The 15,654-nt window shown below is 44.7% G+C and overlaps 1 protein-coding gene and 1 long non-coding RNA gene across 2 annotated transcripts in view; one reads left to right on the top strand and one right to left on the bottom strand.

Moving 5' to 3' along the window:
* Nucleotides 1-15,654, bottom strand: part of si:dkey-215k6.1 (transmembrane protein 132C) — a 203,358-nt gene that overhangs the window by 169,221 nt on the left and 18,483 nt on the right. The window lies entirely within an intron of this gene.
* On the top strand, nt 1,787-5,197 carry LOC128013348 (uncharacterized). Its single transcript, XR_008183298.1, has 3 exons — nt 1,787-2,197; nt 4,394-4,472; nt 4,761-5,197. It is a non-coding gene; the product is annotated as an uncharacterized LOC128013348 (long non-coding RNA).

The following is a 15,654-nucleotide window of genomic DNA, read 5'->3' as shown; positions in this document are numbered from 1 at the left end:
GGTTAAAGACAGTGAGGTTGAAACAACCGTATCCTTAAGGACTTGGAGTCTTCAACAGCTGGTCTGTAGGGAAGCTCCGATCGGAACAGCCGGAGATCAGTATCAGCAGATGATCACATTTTATGACTCGATCGGTACTCACTACACTTAGCCGACCTCTATATATATTATATATTATATATATATATATATATATATATATATATATATATATATATATATATATATATATATATATATATATATATATATATATATAGTTAATTTGCATAATTATTCATTTATTTTATCCATACCCTACCCACCCCCAAAAAATCTGAATACATTTATTTTTATTACCCGACCCGTGAATTATCTGCAGCACACATGGATATAACAGTGACCGAACTGTTTTGTTCTTTTAGCAGAATGTTTCCATTCTTTTTCTTCTTTACTCTTCAATCTTATATTATATATGTGTTACAATACATCAGACTTCTCCATGTTGGAGTTTAAATGTTTATTTTTATTTTGTCCTTGGACAATGTTAAATTAAACCTAATGAGTTGCATCAAACTACTTTTTTTTTTTTTTTTTTATTAAATGTTTATTTTGTCCCCCACAGTATAACTTTATTTGCAGCATTGTTGTTTTCTGCTGTGTTTAGTTGTTCAATTCAATTAAATGAAATTCAATTCAGTTCAATTTACTTTATTGTTTCTGTAGTTGTTAAAATAACATTCATTTGCTTGGCGTCGGAGTGTCCGGAGCGAGAGAGAGAGAGAGCACACTGAGCTAGAAAGGACTTGAATAAAAATATTAGAATATATAGCGCTCAAAGATATTTACCATTAACGACCCTAAGCGCTTATTATGTGATCCGATCTGCTGTTTTGAAGCCATGCTCACTTAAAATGGTGCTGTGTCATGGCTCGCGGTCCAGATGGATGCCAGGGTGTGGATGCGGTCCGCCTTTTGAATATCAGTCATATAAGTTTTTAAGGATAAAAAACTTGAGTTGCTTTTAAAATTACCATGACTATTTTTCTTTGCGTTGAGTCAAGTCTGGAACCATTTCAGGTAGAGTTTGAGTCAAGTCTGAAGTCTATATAAATGTGTCTTGAGTCCGAGTCACTAACTCAAGTGCCCATCTCTGGCTTGAAGCATCAGAATTGGCATTGGTATCAGACAATCACCATGACAAGAAATCGGTACTCGGTATCCGCTGCAAAATTCCTGATTGGAGCATCTCTACTGGTCTGCCAATTAGTTCTTATTGCAACAATTTTTTTGCAAGGAAAATGATTATACAAAGATAAAATATAAAGTTATTGTCAATGCGAAAAGTAAACCAACAATGTTTTCTGTTGCACATTAAATCTGTAACATGCAAAATGCACATTAAAATAGAATTTTTCTTCTATGCATACAAAAGGGGAAAACTTTTAGTAGAATTACACTGAATAAAGACAGTTTTCTGTTTACAGTTTACTTATCAAGTGAAAGTAAAGTTACCTGTATTTATTTAGCACATTATACAATATAGATCGCTTCAAAGCAGCTTCACAATATTAAACGGTTAAGTAACAGAATCCGCAATTGCAACTACAGAAAATACGAGGCAAATCCAAATTTTACCTTAAAGCAGCTCTAAAAAGACAACAGTGTCATCATTAAGCTCCAGTCCCTTCAGTGTTAATTCAGTTCAGTTCAATAAATATAAAGTCCATCAATTATGAAACAAGTTCAATTCAGCAATAAGCAATTCAACTGTAGAGAGCTGTGTGAGGAGCAGAAGAAAATGTAAGATGCACTGAAAAAAGTCTAACATTGCTGTTATTCGTTTAATGTGTATTTTGTCGTTGAAATAGCTTAAAATTATTGTTTTTTTCATTTAAACTAAACGTTTTAGTTTATATTTATGGTTGAATCCATTTTTTTTACATGGATACAATATGATTTGCAGCGGGACATTAAACTGAATTTATTCATTTGATCAAAGCAATTTTATTAAATTAAGCATGGTTTGCACATGCGCATTGCTGAGTTGGAGTGCCGCTCTCTGACCACCTGACCTGTTTATTTAAAGAATAAAAAAAAAAAAACGTCCGTTACAGTTGAACTGTGTGTTAAGCGGCGGCCGCAGTAACTTACACTTCAACAGACCCCTCCAGGCTGGCTGAGAGACACAGAAGAACTACGAGGAACTCTGAAGAAGGTAAAATAATCAACTTTGTATACCCTTAATGTTTATTATTTTATTTTTTTCAATTAACGTTTTACCTTACTGGCCTTGACTCGTAATTTCAGCATTCACGCTCGATAGTATGTAACTATCACTAGGATATCACTATTATTTCTAAATGCATAATTATGCTAGACATTTTTTTCCGCTCAATTTCTGACACTTGAAATGCAGTAGTAAATCCCCAGGTTCAAGCTTCAAACTTCATGGATGCAAACAGCGCGCTTTTCGACACCTCCCGCTTTTTTCGCGTCAGTCTGCATGACTTGTGTGAATCGTGCAGTTCTGAGAGGTTCTGATTATAATTTCACAAAGTCATCTGAAGTCATTCCATAGCTTAATCTGAGGGACAGAATTATATTTAGATCATTAAATTACAGTTTACGGAAACTCGTCTTCCCTCTCCCTGCGGCTGAAATCATTCTCCATTTTATATTCAAACCGCGCGCCTCGTCCGTTACAGCAGGATCGAGCAGGATACACGGTAAAACTCTCTCCAATATGATATATTCACATTATGATGCTTGATCTGTAGATAAAGGGCTGTGGATTTGCATAAAATGATTATTTTGTTGGAGTTTTTTGCTGTTTTTAAACGACTCGCCACGGTGTGTCTGTTAGATCACACATTACAAGAACTATGAATTGGCATCAAACCAACAATAAATGGAATTTAAAACCGTGAAGAAACAAATGATCGATAAACTGTTGGACAGATATGCACGAGGATTTGTGCCCTCGACATTTCTTAGCTTTGTGCCGTGAACGAATCATTCGATTTAACCGGTTCTTCTTAGTGAACCGTTTGAACTAGTTCACCAAATCGAACTGAATCGTTTGAAACGATTCACGTCTCCAATAAGCATTAATCCACAAATGACTTAAGATGTTAACTTTTTTAATGTGGCTGACACTCCCTCTGAGTTCAAACAAACCAATATCCCGGAGTAATTCATTTACTCAAACAGTACACTGACTGAACTGCTGTGAAGAGAGAACTGAAGATGAACACTGAGCAGAGCCAGATTACAAACAAACACGCCCACTGCTGGAGCGGTTCTCTTTCTCGAGTCAAGAACCAGTTGCAGCAGTTTTCGATCAGCAGTACGTACACTGAACCGAGAATCGTTTCTGTCGGACACGTCCGATTTGATAACCGATGAGCTGATGATACTGCGCATGCGCGATTCAGCGTGAAGCAGACTGACACACAGAGCGTCTGAACCGAACTGGTTCTTTTGTTATTGATTCTGACCTGGCGAAACGTAAGTTTATTTCATAACAAATACATTGCAATAAATTATGTATAGTAAGTGGATTACGATTTCTGCCCTTACGACATCTAATTTATTTACTTTATATCTTCAAGACTTAAATCCTCATGCACATTATTGCTGTTACTTTATTCCGTGTGTTGTTGCAAAACTTAATTGTAAACTTTCCATGATTATGAGGTTTTTAACTGACTAAAGTTATGATTAAGGACTTTATATTTGATAGACTTCTCTAATGACGTCAAAACGTTGAGCATAAAAGAACAGATTTTTTTTTTTTTTTTTTTTTTGACTTGGGTCTCTGCAGAGCAAAAGTGGGCGTTTATCACCTTGTGAGTGTTTTCAAACTGCTGGGTGTTTCTAAATCATGCAATTAAAATGATCACCCTTACCCAACCCCAGCCCTAAACCTAACATCACTATGACATTAGCCAATCAGGTATCATGGTGTAAAAACACCCTGATTTGGTAACTCCCATTCCTGCAGAGACCTATGCTGTTTTTTTTTTCAACCGGTTTATTGAATCGAACTGCCCAAAATACTTTTTGACTACATTTTACATGTGTTTGCATCCCTGAAACTCTGAAACTTGACTAATGGTAATGGTTACTTATGCTATCAATAGCTAAAGGTCCTATGTGATCTTTTATTTACACTCCTAATTATCTTGTGTTCAGTATTTATCAGCCATAATATTACAAGGCGCAGCTATTTGTATCTGGTAATGTTAGTTTGCTACACTATTAACAGCATTTACATGTGGTAGAAATTTACCAAAATGTTAGCCAGCTTTTCTAAAATCATAAAATTAAGTATATATCTATTAATTTGTGTATGATGTTAGTAGTTAACACATTTTAATGGCTGAAACTTAAATCATGTTTTCTCTTTCAGCTTCAGGGAAGCAGCCACCAATCAGTTGTTCCTGATGTGCAAATTATTTGGAATCTCCTGCCAGTGATCATTGCTTGTGGTAAGTTCTATTTCCAATGTCATGAGGACGTTTGTGATAATTAGGCATCCTAAAGTGTAAAATTTTCTCTCATCTGGGAAGTTGTCTACCAGATCTACTTAGAAAAACTAGATCATCACTTTTAATTTAGTCACATCCCTTGTAATGAACATTTGATTATTTTGATTTGCTAATCAAATGTTTTGTTTTGAAAGTTTAGATTGTATAAGAGCTTGGCACATTATGATCTAACATGAAATCGGGAGATTTTCTGAAATTATAACATATTTTCTTTCTTTTTTTGTGCAGGATAATGAGGTTGAAGAACTGGAGCGGACAACCATGGCGATCTTTATCACTGGGAAAGAGGATCCTCTCCATCCACCTAAAGACATTAAAATTGTTGTCGAAGGAAAAGAGGTCCTGAACGAGTTGCCATCGGTTGCTGGGCTCATATATACACTAAACCTAAAATATCCAAAAAGGCTACAGTTCACCTTTGAATTTGTGCAAAATGTCCTGATGGAGCTTGATGGAATAAAGATGACACCAAAAGTCACTAGACTGACCACCCAGCTGTACAGGGATTAATTGTATAATTGCATTATTGTTACATTTTATTGTGTTTTTACAGCCAAGACTTTAGATCCTTTTAATAAAAAGGTTGTACTAACAAGGCTGCATTTTCACTGCAGCATTTACAAATGTGGCTGCCCAAGTTCGATGGCTACCAGGTACAAAGGTTGAATAAGCCCAAATCTTATGAACAACTGAAGAGACTGATTGCACTGTTTCAAGTATTTCTGCTGTCAATCTTCATACATTTGAAGCAAATGTTCAATGTTGTGAGTTTATTGAACAATAAATGTGTTCTAAAGGAAAAGTGTTCTGAGTAGTCATTGATTAAAATTTATTGAAATCATTAATTAAATAAAATAATTAATTTAATCAGACCTATAAAAATTAGTTTGTACCAAACTAAAATAATTAATTTAATTTAACATATACATATTAGTTTAGTTGGTTTGTTCTAATTTAAAAAAATTAGTTTGTTCCAACCTAAAATAATTAGATTGATCAACCTTTAAAAAGTGGTTTGCATGGATTTAAAATTTTCAAGTTAAACTAAGTTAAATTATTTACATTGAGTCAATGTCAAATGTTTCGTGTGATTGATTACTTCAATTTTTTTAAGTTGATACAAGGTTTTTATTTTTTCAGTGTGTAATCCACTTAGAATCTTTCCCTTTTCAGTCAGTTGTTTCAGTGAACCTCTGTGACCAGTTCACAGCTTCAGTGAGTTGAACAAAAACACCAGACCTATCTAATTCATGAATGAATCATTCAAACTGGTTCTGAAAAAATCAATTCTTTGAAAATTATTCACAAAGTGTATGTTGCTACTTCCCTCATAACTCCCTCATAAAAAAAGGGAAAATTAAAATTTCTTGTGAAAAACAACTGAAATTTGTGCTTTTTGTGGATTCAGAAGACTTGGAATATAGTGCATAAGTCTGGCTCTGCAGCAACTCTACATAGGAGGTAATCAGACAATCCGATAGCAGATGTCTAGACTAAATAAAATGTGCCAACAAATTAAAACAATGATTAAAACCCCCAAAGGAGCAAGTATATCATTGATAGATCAACAGACAGACAAATTGATTTACTTTAGTTTTGCCCAAGGGGTGATATGCATTACACTAGCAATAAAAAAACAACGGAGGAAAAATCTGTAATGTTCTTTTCTCTGCATTCTAGTCAGAATAACATCAGTGACACTGAGCTTTTGTTAATGGATCAAGCCAATGAAATGTAATGTTTATATCAGCTATTACAACCTAAGCTGCTTTCCAACAGGGTATTAATGTTATCAGACTATTCTGCCCAGATTAAAACAGAATCTGTCATTACCATGTCGCTAATCTGCAAATCCAATCGCACTATGATGCTAATCTCTGCCTAATCTGATGGGAAGCGGTCTATCGGTTCTCTGAGCAAATTCCTTTGTGCATGTGCTCCCACGGTACTACTCATAGCTTTCTTTAAAGTTTTCTTAAATACAGGGTTTATATGTATTATCTCTGAAGGGAACTGACTGTCTTTGTCGGGGCAAAGTTTTGAGGGCATTTTCATTTCATCTTGCCTGTAATGCCTTATAAAGTTTATGACCACAGCGAAGCTTTGTATACAGCTATTGAAATGCTATATTTCTGCCATTTCAAAGCCCCACCTAATGGCAGAGAATTCATTTGCATTTTCAGCAAGGCTTTCGCTGTATATGTTCAGATCAATGCAAATATCGACCCATGTTTATACGCATCAAACATGCAGTTGTAAATGTAAAAGAATTTAATGTGCCTTTTAAAAGTCTAAACAATTACGACAGTAAGATGTATATGTATGCTTTAAATTAATATAATAACTTATAAAATTTCACGCAAACATTTTCTTAAAAATTATCCAAAGGATGTGATATAATTTTATGGTTTAATATGTTACCATAGACCAGTGTTTCTCAAACTGGGGTACGCACACCCCCATGGGGTATGTGAGGTGACGGAGGGGGCGAACAAAATGCTGAGTTTTGGCATTCATTTAATTCTACGCCAACTTAAAGTAATATTAAAACCGAACATATAATTTTGACAAGAAAAATGCTCCTAGTATAAAAACAAGAAAATGGGAGTGCTGCAAATGGTCAAATTACATCAAATTACCTCATCTTTTGCACTCAAAACTGACTGAATCCACAAAAGCAGCGTGCATATGGTTCCCCCCAGAGTATGCTGCTTTAGCAAATCATGCTGCAGATCATTGTATCTTCAAAGTAGATTTTTATATCATATCTATAGCATATCTTTTCCAGAGGAGAAGTGAAACTTCTCTTTCACGCTTTTAAAAATATGAATAAATATACTTTTATAAATAAAGCATGTCCCATTACGCAAATGTCAAATGTCAGGCTTTTATAGAGGAACGAAAGCGCAGCACTGCAAAAAGGTGGTGGAATGGGGCACAAAAATCAAAATCAAACCGTTTTTTAATTAATTGCACAGCCCTATGATATGCAATGCAACGCATAAAAAGATAGTATAAATCATGATAATAAGTAATTATGTCCCCACTGGATGCAACAAATGCCTAGTTTGTAATGGGTTTTACGGGTTTTGTCTCATCCCGCCTGGACACAGCATCACAGTATGGTAAGGGGCTAACATTTCCTTCACACGATTGAGGTATTCAGCTAATCACAAGGAACTGTATAGCTGCAAATCATCTTATATCTAACTTTTAATAACAATTGGCTTTGTAAAAATTGCTGCATTTCAGAAAGGCAGGTCTTAGAAGAGCAACAATGATGTACAGTATGTGGAAAATAATGTGTTTTGTTTTTTTTACCTTAAACAGCATAAGCACAGTTGACCTACCGGTAAGCTCTGCCCCCCTTAGTTACTGTTGCAAACTCGGACAAGCAAACAGAGCTGCTAACTGTCTTACAATGACAGCTATCAGTGTGAAATCCTTGCCCCTAAATCTTTTTGATACATTTTGGAAAGAAGAACCACCATTCAAGTGGAACTTAAATATGCCATGGAACTATATATAAAAGAAAAAATAAATATTTTGGATATACATTTGGAAGCGAGTTTACGGGTTTACGTATAACAATGCAAGCGGGAGATGTCTCGTGTTATGTTCGTCATGATCGCGGATGACAACATCCCGGATCAACACTGTTCATGTACCGCAGAGTATGATTACATGTATGTACATTTAACTAGTTTAATATGGAGAGGCACTGAAATGTAGACCTTCATTTATGGCTTTTAGCCCTACACTGTAACTTTCAAGACGCGAGAACAGTCTGCTATTTAGGTCTGTATGGACTCATTAACTTTAACGTTAACAGTTTTAGCCACAGATACCTTGCTGAAAGACAAGATGACATTAACTTTCTGCTTCATCCGCATAAAAGCACTTGTTTTTAAACTGCAATGCTTAAAAACATGCAACAATCAGTTTTTTCAAGTCTAGCGGTATATCGCCAACCCCTACTATCTTTTTTATGTTTTGATTATACCTTCTGAGATTATATATTCTCATCCAAGTACTTCCTCCAATGTGTATGTCACTCACTACCAAGAACTTTCTGCCTGTACTCCATTGGACCATTCATTTGCTTGTCTGACTCATCGTTAAGAAGCATGCTGTTCATTCCACAGAGATGTAAATCGAACATAATTTATGACCAGTTTACTAAATTTTATTTTAGGTTTTGTATCTTTAATAAAATAAAACTATTAATACCTTTGCACTATTCCATTATCGTCATCTTTTCTCAAAACCAATAATTAACACAAAAAGAAGAAAAACAGGTACACTTGTGGTTATGTAAAAACAGATCCTAGACACGCAGCATGCATGTGACTCACTAACAAACTGTTACTACTCTATAAATCCAGACGATTGTACTGATGAGCAGTACACAATAATGCGCAGATGCTCAGCTTTCATGCACCACGATGTACACAATGGGTTTGAAATCCCTGCCAGTCAAAAATTCTGATTACATACAGGCTGGTTTCCTGTCACCCCATTACTGCACCACTAACTAACCCAGAATAAAGGGTTGGGAGAACTGTTCAGCTCTTCCAGGCAGAATTAAATAGGACATTGAATTCTGTCTCTTCCAATTGGTCATAAATGCGAAGCATTTAAAAAAAAAAGAAAGAAAAAAAGCATGCTGTTCATTTTTGGTAGTAAGAACTCTTGATATGCAAAAAAAAATAAAATATATATATATATTAATTCAAGACAGCAGAATTTCCTGTAGCACTGTCCAATATATTCCTTATGACTGATGAAGTTTTGATTGATGACACTCTGCACAGTTTGGGCATCTTAACATCTCAAAGCAGAAATTTTACAAAATAAAAAGCTACTGACGTTTCACAGAGATGTAAATCTAACATAATTTATGACCACCAAAATATATGTAATCTGCTCTTGTACACTTCTTTTTTTTTCTTTTCAACCTCAGAAGCCAATAAATCAGAATGAGATCTGCATGTGTTATTCATAAGTTCCCTATCTGTCGGTCACTACGAGTTATGTCGACCGACAAATGGGGTCTCACTTGGGAGGCCAATCATCTCTGATTTTAAGAGAAAACGCCAATGAAATTGGCAAGTGGATTAACACACCTGAGCCACTCCCCGTGCCAGCGGGTATAAATAGGGCGACAGGTGCATCCACTCATTAGATTTTTGCTTCGGAGCCGAGTAGTCGATGAAGAAGATCACTACAAAGCCATTCATCTTTGTTTTTGGTAGAGCTGTTCCTGGTCGGTGTGACGGCGCGTTACAGTGGTGTCCCTGCGAGCGGCGATTCCCCTGGGCGCTTCGGCTAAAAGAGACAGTTCTCTAAAAGAGCAAATCACGGACGATTCGCGTCTTTTTCAAGATGCCGTTTCGTCCGTGTCCTTCTGGATGCGGTCGTTTCCTGTCTTCGGTTGACGGTCACGAGCGTTGTCTGCAGTGTCTGGGCGTCCAACACGCTGAGGCTGCGCTCGTGGATGATTCATGCGTCTACTGTGGGCGTATGAACATGGCAGCGCTGCGATCGCGTCTCTCACTCCTCAAGGGGAGTGCAGCAGACCCCTCTGTCGCCACCCGTCCCGGTCTCTCTGGCTCGAGCAGAGGGCCGCCGGCTGGCGCTCTGGGAGATCTGAGGATCACAGTGAGAGCTTCTCCGCCGGGCCACGCCCCACGGACCTCTCACTCCTCACGCAGCGACTGTCCCGTGCAGCTGCCGATTGATTCTGCTGGGCCGTCTCACAGCGGTCCCAGCGTGTCTTTCGGTGCGCCGCCCGAGGACCAGATGTCGATTGCTGCATCGGGGGATGGGTTATCGACCTCTGAGGATGAAGGTTCGGCGGGGCTGCCCCCCTCGGGTGTTGTCGCTACTGCCGAATCGGACTTGGAGTTGTCGGCCATGCTTGCCCGGGCAGCCGTGAGTATCGGACTGGAGGTGACTACACCGCCCAGTCCCGAGCCCTCACGGCTGGATGATTGGTTTCTCGGCGCGGGACGCGGCTCACAACCTCGTTCTGCTCCGGTGCCTTTCTTCCCGGAGGTGCATGAAGAGGTGACGAAGTCGTGGACGGCCCCTTTCACGGCCAGAAGCCGCTCTTCTCCCTCTTCCATCCTCACCACCCTCGATGGCGGGGCAGCCAGGGGGTACGTAGAGGTTCCCCAGGTGGAGAGGGCGGTTGCGGTGCACTTGTGCCCACAAAACGCCGCCACTTGGAGGAATCGTCCGCGCCTCCCGTCCAAGGCCTGTAAGCTGACGGCCGCACTCGCTGCCAAGGCTTACAGTGCTGCGGGCCAAGCTGCCTCTGCCCTGCATGCCATGGCTATCCTGCAGGTACACCAAGCCAAGGCACTCAAAACCATGCACGAGGGTGGTACCGACCCGGGGTTGATGCAGGAGCTGCGCACGGCGACCGACTTCGCCTTACGGGCAACGAAGGTCACGGCGCGGTCCCTCGGGAAGGCGATGTCCACGCTGGTGGTCCAGGAGCGGCATCTCTGGCTGAACCTGGCTGAGATGAGGGACATGGACAAAGCGCGCTTTCTCGACGCCCCCATCTCCCAGGCAGGCCTGTTCGGCGACACTGTCGAGGACTTTGCCCAGCAGTTCTCGGCGGTACAGAAGCAGACTGAGGCCATCCAGCACATCCTGCCCCGACGTGTCTCTCCGGCTGCCACCGTTCCGTCGCGGGTAGCGCCTCAGCCTGCTCGTCGCCGTGGGCGCCCCCCTGCGTCCTCTACGCCAGCTCCGCCCCGTGCTGAGAGTTCTTCGAGGCCGGCGCGTCGAGCCCCGCGCAGGAGAGCGGCGCCCCCCGTGTCACTCCCGGCTGCGAAGTCCTCCAGGAAGTCGACCAAGCGGCCCTGACACGGGCAACTCGGAGATGCGGAGAACTGCTCTTCAGGAGATGGCGAAGACAGCGCCACTCCTTCCCCCGGAGGAGGGCCGGGCGGAGAATCTTCAGTTTCTGTTTTGTTCTGTTCCGCCACTGGCCGGACGGCCAGTGGTACCCACATTTTCAATAAAAGAGCAAATTCTCCTTCCTCCGAGTTGCAAGGCTCGTGGCTTGACAATGAGCGACGCACAGCTTCCTCACTCTCACCCACGACGCCCCCTTTCGCCAGCGGCCAAGAGGTCGCGGTTCGGAGACGCAACGCCTCTCCACGCGTCTCTGGCCAGTTCCTCCGGGAACACGAGGAGTGTGGTTGCGATGACCCAGGACGCTGTGCCTTCTGGGCCTTGCGGCACGACTCCCCATCGCTGCACCACTGCGGGTATGTCGACTGTCCCTTTGGTGCCACTTGTACGGTATCTTGGAGCGTGGCTTGCGCTGCCCAACCCGTCACGCTGGCTCATCCGGACGGTTCGACTCGGCTATGCGATTCAATTCGCCCGGCGACCCCCCAAGTTCAATGGCGTGCTCGAGACTTCGGTGGCAGTCCAGGACGCCCCTGTCTTGCGCGAGGAGATTGCTGTCCTCCTGGCGAAGGATGCAATCGAGCCGGTCCCTCCAGCCGAGATGAGGACGGGGTTTTACAGCCCTTACTTCATCGTGCCCAAGAAGAGCGGTGGCCTTCGACCTATCCTGGATCTGCGAGTCTTGAATCGGGCCCTACACAAGCTCCCGTTCAGGATGTTGACGCAGAAACGCATTATCAAATGCGTCCAGCCCCAGGACTGGTTTGCAGCGATCGACCTGAAAGACGCGTACTTTCATGTCTCTATCCTCCCTCGTCACAGACCGTTCCTGCGCTTTGCTTTCGAGGGTCAGGCATGGCAGTACAAGGTCCTCCCCTTCGGGCTCTCCCTGTCCCCCCGTGTCTTCACGAAGGTCGCGGAGGGCGCCCTTGCCCCACTTTGGGAAGTGGGCATCAGGATCCTCAACTATCTCGACGACTGGCTCATTATGGCCCGGTCCCGAGAAGAGTTGTGCGATCACAGGGACTTCGTGCTTCGGCACCTCAGTCAGTTGGGGCTTCAGGTCAACCGAGAGAAGAGCAAGCTCTCCCCTGTGCAGAGAATCTCTTATCTCGGTATGGAGTTAGACTCGGTGAGTATGACGGCACGTCTCACCAGCGAACGTGCCCACTCAGTGCTGAACTGCCTGAGTTCCTTCAGAGGCAGGACAGTGGTACCACTGAAACACTTTCAGAGGCTCCTGGGGCATATGGCATCCGCAGCCGCAGTCACGCCGCTCGGATTGCTTCATATGAGACCACTTCAGCACTGGTTACACTCCCGAGTCCCGAGATGGGCATGGCGCCGCGGTACACATCGTGTCACCATCACACTGATGTGTCGCCGCCTATTCAGTCCTTGGTCGGACCTTGCCTTTCTACGGGCCGGTGTGCCCTTGGAACAAGTGTCCCGGCACGTTGTTGTCACAACAGATGCCTCCAACTCGGGCTGGGGCGCGACATGCAACGGGCAGGCAGCCTCAGGGTCCTGGACAGGACCTCGACTGCTTTGGCACATCAACTGCCTGGAGTTGCTGGCAGTGCATCTAGCTTTGCGACGGTTTCGTCCGCTAGTGCTGGACAAGCACGTGTTGGTCCGCACGGACAACACTGCGGCTGTTTCGTACATCAACCGACAAGGCGGGTTACGATCACGCCGCATGTCTCAACTCGCCCGTCATCTCCTCCTCTGGAGTCAGACGTGGCTCAAGTCGCTGCGCGCTGTCCACATCCCGGGGGAGCTCAATCGTGCAGCCGACGCGCTCTCACGACAGCTCACTTTCCCCGGGGAATGGCGACTCCATCCCCAGACGGTCCAGCTGATTTGGAGTCGATTCGGGGAAGCCCAGGTAGACCTGTTTGCTTCCCACGAGTCCTCCCACTGCCAGCTGTACTATTCCCTGTCCCAGGCCCCCCTGGGCACAGATGCACTGGCACACAGCTGGCCTCGGGCTTTACGCAAGTATGCGTTTCCCCCAGTGAGCCTGCTCGCACAGACACTGTGCAAGGTCAGGGAGGACGAGGAACAGGTCCTGTTGGTTGCGCCTTACTGGCCCACCCGGACCTGGTTTTCGGAACTCATGCTCCTCGTGACAGCCCCTCCCTGGCGCATCCCCCTGAGGAGAGACCTTCTCTCTCAGGGGCTTGGCACCATTTGGCACCCGCGTCCAGATCTCTGGAACCTCCACGTGTGGCTTCTAGACGGGACGCGGCAGACCTAAGTGATCTGCCCCCAGCAGTGGTAGACACTATCACTCAGGCTAGAGCCCCTTCTACGAGGCAGGCCTATGCTCTGAAGTGGAGTCTGTTCACGAATTGGTGTTCTTCTCACCGAGAAGACCCCCGGAGATGCCCGGTCAGAGTCGTGCTTTCTTTCCTGCAAGGTAGGCTGGAGCGTGGGCTGTCACCCTCCACCCTGAAGGTGTATGTGGCTGCCATTGCAGCACATCACGATGCAGTGGACGGCCGGTCCCTGGGGAGGCATGACCTGATCGTTAGGTTCCTGAGGGGTGCCAGAAGGTTACATCCTCCTAGGACACCCCTGATTCCCTCCTGGGACCTCTCTATTGTCCTGGCGGGACTTCAGAGGGGTCCCTTTGAGCCGCTGGATTCGGTTGAGCTGAAGTTCCTGTCTCTCAAGACAGCGCTCCTGATCGCGCTCACTTCCATCAAGAGGGTCGGGGACCTCCAAGCATTTTCGGTAAGTGAAGAGTGCCTTGTGTTCGGGCCGGCCTACTCTCACGTTGTCCTGAGACCCCGGCCTGGATACGTGCCCAAGGTTCCCACCACTCCCTTCCGAGACCAGGTGGTGAACCTGCAAGCGCTGCCCCTGGAGGAGGCAGATCCAGCCTTGTCGTTGCTGTGTCCCGTAAGAGCGCTCCGCATATACGTGGACCGCACCCAGAGCTTCAGAAGCTCTGAGCAGCTCCTGGTCTGCTTTGGAGGTCAGCAGAAGGGGAAGGCTGTCTCTAAGCAGAGGTTGGCCCACTGGATAGTGGACGCCATCGCCTTGGCTTACCATTCCCAAGGCGAGCCGTGCCCCCTGGGGGTGAGGGCCCACTCCACACGGAGTGTGGCCTCCTCCTATGCGTTGGCGCACGGCGCCTCTCTGGCAGACGTTTGTCGAGCTGCGGGCTGGGCGACACCTAACACCTTTGCGAGGTTTTACAACCTCCGTGTAGAGCCAGTTTCCTCCCGTGTGTTGGGTAACAGGTAATTGGCGGGAAGGGCTGGCTGGGTGTCTCGCTTGCTGCGCCATTCCCCCTAACACGGGGATGTGAGCGCCTTCTTCTCCCAGTAGAGTTCCCCGGTTGGCGTACCCTGGTCGAGCATCCTCCAGCACCCTCGGCGTCAGACTTGGCGGAGCAGTCTGTCGCCAGGCCCAGTACTGGCGTTAGCATGCCCGGAGCCGGTCAGCCCCCGTACTGGGCTAGGTGTCCATATGGCTGGGTTCCCTGCGGGTAATCCCATATGTGTATTCTTCCACGGTAAGGTTTCCCTCTTGGCAAACCCGTGTCTTCCCTTGACAGATCGCTCTGTCGGTCTCTTCTGGCAGCCGTCCCATCCCTACTCCAAGGTAGGACCTGCCTCAGAGACCCCTTCCATATGTAGTACTGCCCCCTGGGTCAGTCCATATCAGTATATCCACATGTCACCTCCCTACGGGTAGGATGTGGTCTCCGTAGCGACCCTTCCTAAAGGCTCGCTTCCCCATTGTCTTGCCAGCTGAAAGAACAAATAGGGAAGATTTGAAGCAATCTTTCACTGAAGGTTGAAATCCCTTCCATTTACTTTATGTGGGCGGAACAGCAGCATGGCCTTCTCCAGCAGCGATGTACTCACCCTTTGGCCCCTTCGGTACCAAGGTCAGTGAATTTGCGCTGGGGCTTTGGGAAGGTTACGACCTTAAGCGTAGCTTTTGTGGCACGCCAAGGCTTGTCAACAATTGCAGCGCCTCAGGGTTGTGACAAGGTTCAGGTTATGGCGTTTTCCATAGGACCCCATTTGTCGGTCGACATAACTCGTAGTGACCGACAGATAGGGAACGTCTCGGTTACGTACGTAACCCTCGTTCCCTGATGGAGGGAACGGAGACGTTATGTCCCCATGCCACAACCTTGAACCATTCGCTGTTGCCGGGACACGTTCTCGGC

The sequence above is a fragment of the Carassius gibelio genome, chromosome A5 (genome assembly GCF_023724105.1).
Source record: "Carassius gibelio isolate Cgi1373 ecotype wild population from Czech Republic chromosome A5, carGib1.2-hapl.c, whole genome shotgun sequence".
NCBI classification, from domain to species: Eukaryota; Metazoa; Chordata; class Actinopteri; order Cypriniformes; family Cyprinidae; genus Carassius; species Carassius gibelio.
Note: the sequence above shows the minus strand (reverse complement) of the source record. Positions and strands in the feature narration are given on the sequence as shown.